Source organism: Poecilia formosa, unplaced genomic scaffold (genome assembly GCF_000485575.1).
Source record: "Poecilia formosa unplaced genomic scaffold, Poecilia_formosa-5.1.2 Scaffold93, whole genome shotgun sequence".
In the NCBI taxonomy this organism is placed as follows: domain Eukaryota; kingdom Metazoa; phylum Chordata; class Actinopteri; order Cyprinodontiformes; family Poeciliidae; genus Poecilia; species Poecilia formosa.
This window is the reverse complement of record NW_006800032.1, coordinates 256,802-268,840: the sequence shown is the minus strand read 5'-3', so window position 1 is coordinate 268,840 and position 12,039 is coordinate 256,802. Positions and strand designations below refer to the sequence as shown.

The 12,039-nt window shown below is 41.8% G+C and overlaps 1 protein-coding gene across 2 annotated transcripts in view; it reads left to right on the top strand.

Moving 5' to 3' along the window:
* camkk1a (calcium/calmodulin-dependent protein kinase kinase 1, alpha a) overlaps positions 1–12,039 on the top strand; it is a 57,324-nt gene continuing 45,285 nt past the window's right edge. The window contains exon 1 of one of the 2 annotated variants that reach the window (XM_007557937.2): positions 1–657. The gene's annotated coding sequence lies outside the window, so the exon portion shown is untranslated. The remainder of the gene's footprint in view (positions 658–12,039) is intronic. The other variant, XM_007557938.2, reaches the window with a different exon arrangement.

The window sequence follows — 12,039 nt, the reverse complement described above, 5'->3', positions numbered from 1 at the left end:
TTGCCCTAAACCCCACGTAGTCCAGTGTTTAATGGAGACCCGATATGAAAGATTGGACTGCGTGGCACGTGCGGTATTAAAGCTTATTATGAAATTCAGCGCACGTGCTTGGTTAGACAGAAACCGAGCCGCGTTATAGGTGGACGCGAATCCCTGGTGCTTCACAGCAGCGCTGGTCTTCGGGTGATTACGCTGCGCGAAGTGGGCGGATTTTAGGACCCACGGGTGGATTCCTGTTCGAATAATAAAAGTTGTTGGGATCCGTTCGCTTGCCGACGCGCGACAAAAGCAGCCGGACTGAATCAGAAAGTGCTCGTGGGCCACCCCCGCCCTCCCCGCCGGTGCTGTTCCGAACCTCTCCGCTGCGGCGGTGCAGCAGCCAGACAAGCCGAGCGCAGCGATCCCTCCGCCTGCTTCACTGATACATGTAAACAGACGCAGGGAAAGGGGGCGCGTGGGCTGCCGTGTCCGTGGTTTCCGGAAGAGAGGGTGTGAAGCATGGGACCCAGCTCCTGTCAGGAGCCGATCCTGCCGCACACCTAGAGCTCCGAAGCCCGTCGGATCATCTGCTGCCCCGCTTCGGCTGTGTGGCATCCTAACGGGACATCCCTCCGGATCCCCTCCGGTGGAGAGCTTCCAGGATCCCGTTTGGAGGGGGTGAGTGAAACTTTTCTTTCTTTCTTTCTTTCTTTCTTTCTTTTTTTATTCCTGGTGCATTCGCGTTCTGCACCTTGCACACATTAATGGCGGGGTAATGAATGTAATGCGGTTGGCTCTCACTCACCGCACACACCGGGAAGAGGCGGGATGCTCGGCAGTTTGTACCCGCTTTCTGCGCAGCGGAGAACCGGTGGCTGCAACGCAACACAGCATGCACGGTGTGGATCTGTGTCATGCACCTGGTATGAAGGGATCCTGCCCCCTCTTAGGGTAGCTGAATGTGTGTATGCGTGTGTGTGTGTGCGCGCGTGTGTGAGTGTGTGTGTTTGTGTGTGGCTGGCAATAAAGGTACTGCTGAAACAATTCATAGTTGTAAGCCCTGATGTGCATATTTACGGGGCCTCCTGCGTGTGAACTCTGTGGTGTGCGCTTACTGTAACAGTGTTTTTTTTCTTTGAGAAATAACTGTAAGCCACAGTGGACGAGGCATTTGCATCACACTGATGAGGCTGAAGCTTCATGTCCATCTCAACTGGGGCTCATCTAACCGGTTCTGCAGGTTTGATATATTCATAAGTTTGACAGAGCTGGAGGGTGGTGCTCAGTCATTCTGCAAAATGAGAGCAGAGCCAGCCTAAGGTATAAACAAGAAAAGCTGCTGCTGCTTGTGGGACCCATGTCAACAAGAGGTTTCCCCGAGGGGAGGGGGGATCCAGCCACAGACTAGTTTTTCTTTTGCTTCAGAGGTTTAGAAATGGTGAATTGGGATGAGTTTGACATTCCCTTCGATTTAAAAATGTGACCTAACATCCATAAAGAACTGATAAACATAGTTGGAATCATACAGAAGACGGTGCTAATAATAGTTTGAGAATTTTGTTTGCTGTATCTGTCCAAAATTAGGTACAGAAATTATTTTGGTTTGTTTTTACATGCAACCAATTTATATCCCGCACTAAAATAAGTCACCTAAACTACTGTTTACCCGGCACAACAACTGCTAGACTCAAGGAAGTTATTGCAGATGAAAAATCAATGGAGAACTTAACATTCAACATGTTAGTATTTGCAGGAAGATGCTTAATTTTTCTGCACGCCTGAAATCTTGAAGCAGAAGGTAATGCTGACAAAGCGATTCACCGGGGGCGTTTGAGTGGGTGGAGGGTGGGCTGAAGGAGGGGCAGCGTTCATGCGCAAACTTCCACTCAGTAACATGACTGACATGTAATGCATAACGCATCTGTTCTGCTCCTCAGACCAGCGGAACCAGCAGAATGTGACACGATGCCTGCTTCTCGCACACAGAAAACCAGCTTGGCAGTGTGACAACCTCCATCCCCCGAGGCCATGCATAAAATGAGTTCAGCTGAGCCGCTCGGAGGCTGTGTTGCAACACTGCCGACGCGTTTGTGGCTGTCGGGCGTTCAGCCGCTCCACTTCCCTCTTTTGGACTCGTTAGTTAATTTTTTTATGGGCCGTGAATGTCACAGACGGCACCGAGAGAGACGTAACGTGAAAAGGGGAAAAAAAAAAAAGGATTTCTGGATGGGATTCTGTGAACTTTAGATGGCTTTTCCAACTGGAACAATTCGGCAGCAAGTAAAGCGGCTTTCGTTTTGTCCCGCTGGCCTCGTGCACATTTGCAGAATGCTGCTGCAGAATAGTGCAGTTTTGTAGAAAGAGAAGACAAAAGGGAAAAATAAACAGACAAGAGGAAGCTGGATTGCTGAAAAAGCTGGTTATGGTCTATTGATTTTTCTTTTCCTTTTTATTATTTCTGCTGTATGTGCTGAAGGCTGTGACACGGCATCAGCTCCCTTCGCACAGCTGAAGCCGTCTTTTAAAGAGGGAAGTGTCGACACCTTCGAGATCTTTCCGCCTCTTAAGCAAATCGACTTCATAAACAGAAATCAGTAGCGTCTCTTTTGATGTTTGTGCAGTGGCATTACGCAAAAGATCCTGAGCACCACTGTTGTGTTTTAGTTTTTCATTCCCAAAGGATCTGCTGTTCTTGGCATCTTGTGTTCACACAGGACAATGCTGCCACCACCATGTGTGACTGTGGAGATGGTGTGTTTAAAGTGATGTCTAATTTAGATTAGCTGCTTTTTCACTTGTCCTGACAGCTGTTCATGCAGGGCTGGGTATTTCTCACCTGTATTATGTAAAGGTTAGCTCCGCCCACATGAGCCTGATGGGCAAGCAGAGGGTTGGACTCTGGCCTATCATCGCCCTGTGCTGGTTGGTGTCAACTGTAGCTTTACCCTGCATGGCTGCCACTTTAATTTTCATTATCGTCACATGTATATATGCTCTTTTATCAAAGGCAAAAGAAAAATCCTACAACTGCTAACATTGTTGTTAACATTTCTGGAATGATGAAGTTGCTCTCGTGTCTTCTTCTTTGGTTTTTCTTCAATAGTTCTTGGTGCAGCGCCACCACAGGCAAGGGAGGGAACATATATATATTTTTTTCCAAAGAGTTTGGTTTGTTTGACACAGTGCAGTTGAAGCAGAGGTAGGAAGACAAGCTGCCATGTACAACTGAAGCGTGCTGTCCCAGAAGCACATGCCCGCTGTATCCAAAGCAAACATTTCTGTGTTTAAAGTCTCACAATCTTCAATCTAGCATCCCTGACACCAAAGCGCAGCTGTACACTCGCTGTCGCCGCTCTTGTTATTGTTGCATCTGCTGCTGCCGTCTCTCCTCTGCCGAATCGGCCCCCCCGAGTTCCTGGAAGCTCTCAGCGTGTGTTTGTGCAACTCGGCCGTTATGGAATCGTTCTGCCGTCGCAGGGTTGAAAGACACGAGTTTGGAAAATAACAGAATGGAGAGGCTCCTCCAAACTTATTTTTCATGTTGTGTTTATGATTACAGCTACGCTTTAGTCAGTTCAGAATGCTGCAGCATCAGAAAGAATAAAAATATTACCACTACGAGTGAGATTCACACTTAAAGAGTCTGGTGGATGATTTCTGAGCTTTAATTTAGTAGATTTTAACAATATTAGCCAAATTCAGCTTCATTTTTAAGCACTATGAGAATTAGGAACAGCATTCAAACATTTTCTTTCTAGTTTTACTGTCGAGCAGTCAGAAAATATTCAGAAATGCAGCAAATACTGTAAAACAACAAGGTTTTGCTAATTTAAAATGCATTAATTTTAACTATGATTAGCATCCAATATTAGTGATTACTATCTGTAAAACTCATTCTTCTTTAGGGCTTTAGCTAAAGATCATTTTAGTAATCAACATTCTATCAATTATTGTGGCGAATAATTGAGTAATTAGACAATAAAGGTTAGGCTCTCCAGAAACTTATAATGCTTATAAGTCATGAAACCAAACATTTCAGTAAATGAGGCTTTTAATATTTTTTTTTTGCAAATCTATATTTTATTGGTTAAAATGCAGTAATGGCTTGTCAAACATCCTATTTAATTCTCTACTCTAACAGAGTGATTAAATCGTTCTAACTACAACAAACACTTTTAAATTTGAAACATTCACTCCAAGTATCTCGAAGGTAATACAGGTTAGTATCAAATAAATTATTTAACTTATGCAATCTTTATGGCGTTGTGCTTTTGTTTTTATTTGACACACATGTAAATAGTGCCTCACATTTGTTGTTGTTTTGACACAATTTACTTAGCTCAATTTAGTTTTTAGTTAGCTAACTCTCTGCCAGATAGCCACTACGATTAGCCGGTACATGTAACGTTAGCCACCTGTCACAGATTTAGGAAAACATATTGTTGTGTTGTGTAATACTACTCCTCGCCTTTAGGTGGAGCCGCTGATCAGGATAAATGAGAAACGGTAGAAAGAGTAAGAGATGTCGAAAGTATGGCGGCATTGTTCGGTTAGTTGCATTTGCTGTGCTACGCTAAATAAATGCACCGAGTTATTCAAGAACGTGTCTTGTTTTCCACACCTTTCCACTTATTTTCTGAACGGAACATAAATAATACCTGTTGGCAACTATAGACAACCTCGATGCCAACCTTTGTTCTCATGGAAAATAAATTGCTTATATTGCTTTTGGATCACAAAAGTAATTAATTGCTAATAATTCTCTGAAATCACGTTTTCAACGATTTCCCTTGGAGCGTGGAGATCTTTTTCGATTTTTGCTCCGTGTATCACCATCCTGCTGATCCTAACTCTTACACGGGTTGTTCTGCGATTATTACTGTGAAATGGGGTAAAATCTGATAGACGAGCTCAGACCAGACTGTCCTGGATGACAGGTGTCTTGTGCAATCACCTGCTGAGGCAACAGCATTGCAGCCATGGACTTAAAAAGGCTCAAACACCAGATAAAGAAGGCTGGTTCTGTTCTGGGGACGACTGTGGAACCACTGGAGATTATTATGGGGGGGAAATCAAGAAAATGATGGGCCAACCCTGAGTTTCCTCTTAATGAAGCAGTTACACAACTATGATTTTTGCTGTAATACTGTCCACTTACTGGAGATGACGTGAGCAAACGACTAGTTGGAGAAAATTGTACTAATACGAGTTGCAACAATGTTAAATTTAATTAAAGTAGTTTTTTAACTGAGCTGAAAAGCAGAAATTGCACTCTCGCATCTCTTTGGATTTGTTCTCCATAAACTCCACAGATGACACATTGCCTGCAGTTGGTCTTTGCATAAAATAATAATTTGTTTTATGAGGGTGTGTGTGTGAAAACGTGGCGGCTCGAGTTACAAAAAGCAGGCAGCAGCCATCTTCAGCCGTCTGTTTATGTTCCATGCAAACCAGTCGTACTCCATCGCTTTGTTTCCACTGAGGATCACGTGTTGCGAACTGGAGCTGCTTTTCGCCTCTCCCGCCAGCAACGACGTGATTGCACATCCTTCCTGTTTGACCAGAGATTTTGATATTGCACTGCAATGAAGAAATGTTTAAAGATATAGAAAATATTTAGGTCTTAGTCTACACATTACGATTAATGTCTCTGATTAGTTTTGCCTAATTAGTCTGGCTTTCTATCTGGGAGTTTTATCCAGAAAAAAAAACAAACAATGACTTCCTTTTATGAATTAAACTACTTTTAAGTAGGATATCAGCATATAAAGTTAATAAAACCCTGGGCAATGTCGATCAGTTATGTCAACACAAGCACGTGGATGTATTGGCGCATTATTTGATGCAGACTGTAATGCGACAGTCTTCGTTTTCCCATTTCTCAAACACAAATGGAGACTTTTCTCAAGTCTCCACTTTGGTGGGAGTTTTAATGAATAATCAGTTTTAGTCGCACCATTTTAGCCATCCCTCCTTCGCGCCCTCATGGTTTCATTTCAGCAACCTAAATTTAATCTGACGAATTGAAGCAAAAACACGTTAAGCAATACACCTGGTTTACCTGCATTGTAAGCATTTTTGACAACTTCTGCACTCAGTTGCAGGAATAGATTTTCTGTTGACATTTGTCTTTATTTATCTGTGTTTCTGTTCTCCAGGTGCATTCCTAAGTTTGGGAATTTGCCCTTTAAATAGAGCCTCAGACTGTTTCTTGGTAACTCGTAGGCAGAAAACATGCAATGAGCTCCAATACATTGCAGCATGCATTTATAATTTATATCAGATTAGCCACTTCTATTGGATACTTATCGTGCAATTTAGAAATAAGCCACCGAGTTTAAAATGAAAATTCAACAAATATTAAGTAAAATAATTGTTTTCTCTTTTTAACAGAATCCAGATTTTTGGTGCAATTAACATGCCAAAGAGGTAAGGCTGCTGGTATGCCTCAGTGCTACCTGTCATATTTCCACACCTACTTGATGAAAATCAAATTTTTGATGTCAGCAAGGCTTTAAGAGCATCACTCCAAGCTTCAGTTCATTGGGGTGGGAAGGTGTAGCCGGGGAGCGCGGATCCACACGTGAATACATTTCCAGGTTCTCATCTTTCCACTCCGTCCCACTTACGCTTCATTTTAGCCTTGATTATTCAAAACACAACCAGCAAGGATTTAGGGACTTCTCAGATCTCTCACTTAAACCTCATCAAGTGCAGTCAAGCAACCACACACACACACACACACACACACACACACACACACATCTCCCCACTTTTCATTAGCATGTGTATTGGAGGTACCTGATGTACCCGCTGCACCGGTTATTTATTATCATGAGCACATGTTTAATTTCAGGGGAACATCTAAACGGTGCAGCTTGTGAGCAGAAATGAGGAAAACCAAAAACTGAGAACGGACATGCATGTTTGCTCACTGAGCCTGTGGTTTATCTTCAGTTCAGAGTATTACGAAATGATGTACTTGAATCAAGCCGATATGGGTCTGATGTTATTTACAGTGATGTGCAGTGTTAGGTTTTTGCATCCGTGCCGTAGAAATTGAAGTTAGATTTTATGTGACTTTCTTTCAACAAAAGCCGTCCTCGTGCCGCCGGGCCACAACTACCATGTTGAGACACTGAAACGGTGGAAGAAGAAGCAGCAACAGAATGCGACCCGGTCCACAGGAAACGAGGAGCACTTCTTGAACGTCTGATTCTGATCCAGATGCTGTTCAGTCAGATATTTGCAGAGAGCTGCTGTTGTTGGATAACAGGTCTGTCCAAACCTTCTCCTCAGACAGCAGCTTCTCCTCTGTTCGCTACCCGTCACAGTTTTTCTCCCCCCTCGGGGTGTATTGGACCGCTCAAACTCTGCCTTCTCTCCACTTTTGCACAGTCGTTCCACACCTAAACAGGATTTTGATGTTCTTCCAAAAAGGAGGATGATGTGCAGATTTAAGCCTGCACACGAATAGTTGAGGAGAGTGCTTTTAACTTGCTTCGACCTTGGGAAACTCTTTGCTTTTTTTAGATAAAGGAAGCAAAAATGATTAGTCACATAACTGCACAAAGGAAGTTGTTTTTTTTTGTTGTTTTTTTTGCAGAAATAGACCAGCATTGACACGCAACATCACAATATGTGTGTTCTACAGCTTTTTTTCCTTTTTGGATGCTGCATGGACTTGTCAGTTCTGCATAATTTTATTTGGCTTAAATAGCTTTTTTTTTTTTAGACTTATGTCTCCTGTTGTCCCATGAGGGTGAGTATTAATTATCCTCCACATCCAGGGTGGTGTTTATAGTTTAAAGTAAAATAGCTGATCGCTTAGAGAACTGATTAAAAATTCGTTCACACACTCTTTTTTCCCTTTGGGGTGAGTTGTAATAATTATGCTGCTCCATTTTCTTCCTGTGCCATCATGTTTAGGTCTGAACTTGCGGTGTCAGCGAAAAGTTTTCACACATTCCTCATCGCCATCAGTGTAATATTAATTAATAATGTTGACCTTTTTAATGAAGCCTTTGTAATTTTTTTTTAAATTTTTTTTTTATCCGGAGTGGAATTACTCATTTCTTAAAAAAAAGTTTGGATTTATTGTAGATTTTATCTCGCTTTATAAAATGTGTGCAATTTTTCATACAATTTCAGATACATGCACGCGCCTGCACTCATTTTTGATTTAATGTTCCTGGCGTTAAATCTTCACCTAACGTTTTGAAGCCAATAGTAAGTATTTGATAAAGGAAGTGTATAGTTTATCTATGTTTTTAATGTTTTTAAACAAAAAAAAAAACGAACAAAAAAACACACACATCATAGTGCAGTTGGGTTTGGGGCCTTTCAGAAGAGCTTATTGCACAGATGAATCCATTCCTGAACCAGTTTTGATCAGTTATTTTGGATCTGTGTTGTTTTGGTGGTGCTGATGCTTTGCTCAAAGTAGGCGAAGTAATCAAGATGGTTAAAACCTGGAAAACGGTTGTTGAGTGTTGCAATGATTGCAAACACACAACTGAACTGGTTCTGGAATAAAAACTGATTTCACACCCGACGGTCGATTGGGGACCAAAATTGCAACATTTGTTCCATTTTCAGCTCATGTGGTTCACGTTCACACTGCACTGTGTCAAATGAACCAACTCTTCAAATAATCTGTTCCCCCAAGAAACAAGAACTGTCGAATGACGCAGCATGAAAACCTCTGAGGAAAGCACAGTGCAACTTCCTTCTTCGTTAAATGTAGGCAAAAATGGAGTAGTGTCAGATTTGAGCAGTTTTAAGGTTTCTTCTTTGTCTTTGGCAAAAGATCACGAGTCATTTCTCCGGCTGTTGTTTTTACCCAGAATGCCCTGCGCTATGGTGCGCTTCCTGCTGTTGGTGTAGTACCTGGTTCACTTGGCGTTCACATGCTAATTCAAACTGCCATTAATTCAAACCAGAGTTCACTTCCAATTGAGCCAAAGCTAGGTTTTTAGACGGACCAGAGTTTGCCTTTTTTTGGTCCACGTCAGAGTTTTCTCCCCACACAAATCTGACACTTTTTAGGCAAAAGAACTAGAGTTTGATTAAAGCAGACTAAACGGGGCTGGTGTGAATGAACCCAAAGCAGACTGGAGGACATTTGATCGAGTTTTATAGAGAACAGCTTGAAGATTCATGGGGAAACTAGCAAGAAATTCAAACTTATACACACAATTTGTGTGTTTTTTAAAACAATTAATTAAAGGTGATTGTTGTATAACTCTTCCACCCTGAGAAAAAGGGCTTATTAAAACCCTAAGACTGCAGGACCAGAATGATGAACTTTTCCCCTGCTCTGTACACAGTCCAGTAAATAAGGCAGCAGACTAGGTTGTCAGCAGTAAATACTAATGTGTGGAATATCTCTGCCTCTGTGAACTAGAGCTGTAGGTGGCTCCTGTTGATTGCCTGCCATTACTTAGCAGAGAAATTGTTGCTGGGCAAATAAATCAGCTCTCATTGCTTCGAGGACAGGGATTTTATTATTTTTCTTTATCACAATGGGTTTTGCCAGCTGAGAGGAAGGAACTTAAAGCTCTGCACTCTCTGCTCCCTCTTCAGCTTCTCTCTGCGTGGCTCGCTGTGCCGTTTCTGCAGAGGTGTCCTTGCAGCAGCGCCATATAAATACCCTTCAGTGTGGATGAGCTTGCTGGCCTTTTTTCTATTGAATCGTTGAACGAGTGGAAAGCTGAATGTGACCGGGAGCCTGCCGACACCAGTGCTCTCCTTTTCAGACGGGAACCGTTTTCGGAGGAGCGAGGCATTCTTTAGATCCGTTCCAATTCTGGAGCTCCACCAACCTTGGCCTCAGCCTTCGTCAATGTTTCTCTTTGTAGCTTGTACCATTAATGTGGTGTTTCATGTCTCCATAAGATGAAGAAGAGGCCTTACAGCTCAATCTGCTTAGGTTGCCCACATTTCCTGATTAAAAAGCTGGCCTTCATCCTTCAGAGAGAAAATAACCAGAATGACGGTCCTGGAAATACTGAGAATACTTTGCAAACATCTGTCATTAATCCTCTGAAGGGGAGAAAATGTTGTGCGCTAGATTATAAGTGTGGGGGGGAACAATATAAGGTTATGTCCATGACATGTATTTTTATTACTGTTTTGTAGATCAAAATCATAGATCAACAATACATAGAGAACACATCTTCACACATCGCAGGAGGTCTGCCTGGCCATTTCCTTACGCAGCTCCATTCGATTCACATTTCCCTTCACTGCTTCGTCTGCGATTGGTTCCATTGAGCTCAAATGCTGAACGAGTTTCATCCTGGCCAATCAGTGAACAGAAAGAGGAGACGTAAACAACAACAAAGTTCTGGAATTGTAGTCTAACTACAGTTTGACAATGGCCGCAGAGGAAGGTTTATTTATTCAGAAATTTATCTTGGATGCTAATTGTTGCGTCTCATTTGTCTTTTCAATGTCTTACAAACTTCCAGACGCTTTAACTTCGTTCTCTGTTTGTTTGCTATGCTGTGTTAATCTGTGCTCTTGGATTACTGTTAGCTTCAGTGAGCATTTTTTAAGCTTAGCCTAAGTGACAACAAAACTATACAGATATTTGGAAAATATTTCAAATTTCACCTGATTTTAATCAGGTGAAATTTGGTTTTGAAGTTTAGTAGAAGTATATATTTAGTTCAGATTGACAAGAGATTACTAAATAAATGGTGCAGCGCTCAAAGATCTTGTCTTTCTGAGCTAGCATGTTGCTAGGATTCCTTGGCAAATCCTACTGCACAGGTCCATAAGTTCTGTCATTTATGCTAGTTAATATTTGAACTACTTCTACTAAGTTTTTTCACACTTTCTTTTACTCTATTAAACAAACAAAAGGCATCTTGTTGGGTTTTTAATGCTTTGCTTTGGATGAAGTCGTAGCTTATGGTTAGGTTACATCCAACTCTGACCTTTGTGTCTTCATGAGGGCATTTTGTGACCTAGATGCTAAAATCACTCCCTGGATTAAACTAAAACAAAAAAAAAACAAATTGTAGTAAACCTGAGGATGAGACGAAAGGGCTGAACAAACGAGGAAAAGCTGGATTTACAGTCTCTGAACTCATCTGAGCGCTTTCTGGAGCTGCTTACTCTGCTTCAGGATAAACTCCAAAAAAAAAAAAAAAAAGCATCGACAATTTGTTCTCAATTTAATGAGCATGTGGAAGTTGACTCAAACCTTTCTGCTTCGTGCGGCAGCAGTGGAAGCACAGGATCAGGGTAAAAACAAGCACAGCTTTCTTTAGAGATTGCCATTATTTAGATGAGTCATCAAAGGACCAGTGGGCTAAACATTCCTCTCTCTGATACCAGCAGTCGGCCCACAGCGATGCCTCTCTACTCCTTTGTCTGTGACCTTTTCCTCAAACAAAGAGCCCCGCCACATATCCAATTTGTTTTTTTTTTTTCCAAGAGTGTCTTCTGGTTTTTCAAACCGCCAGAGTTGCATTCAGGAACCTGCTTTACAGAGATAAGGATAAAAACAATTTGCCTTGTTGCCCTAAATTCTGTGAGAAAGACCGATTAGTTTGGGATTCACTGAGAAGTCGAGGACGCGGCTCGTTTTTAGTTGTCAAGAAGTAGCAATAATTACTTCTGCCGAACAACTAGAACCAAACCAAATCAGTAGATCAACAAGCCACATCAATCACGCTGCTAATTAGGTTAATTAAAACATTGTTTATAGTCAGAAGCTGCAAACGGGTGTGCTGTAATGGGAGCCTGCGATATTAAGATCTCACGGTAGTTATTGTTGGATGAAAGTCCACCTTACAACATGATTTACGGCTGAAGAACAAACTAAAAGTTTCTCTAGAGGCACAAAACTTTATCAAGCTTTATGAATGCCTGTTATGTACACTTTGGTTGTTTCTATGGTTAAATTAACTTCAACTGTAATCTACTTTTAGGCTCAGAGCATCAGGGTTTTACAAGAAGAGGAGGAATGCGTTTTGAATTGAACATTTTAGGGATGCAGCAATATAAACATTTAAACTGATATCAATATGCGATATCGGTTGTTGTTAA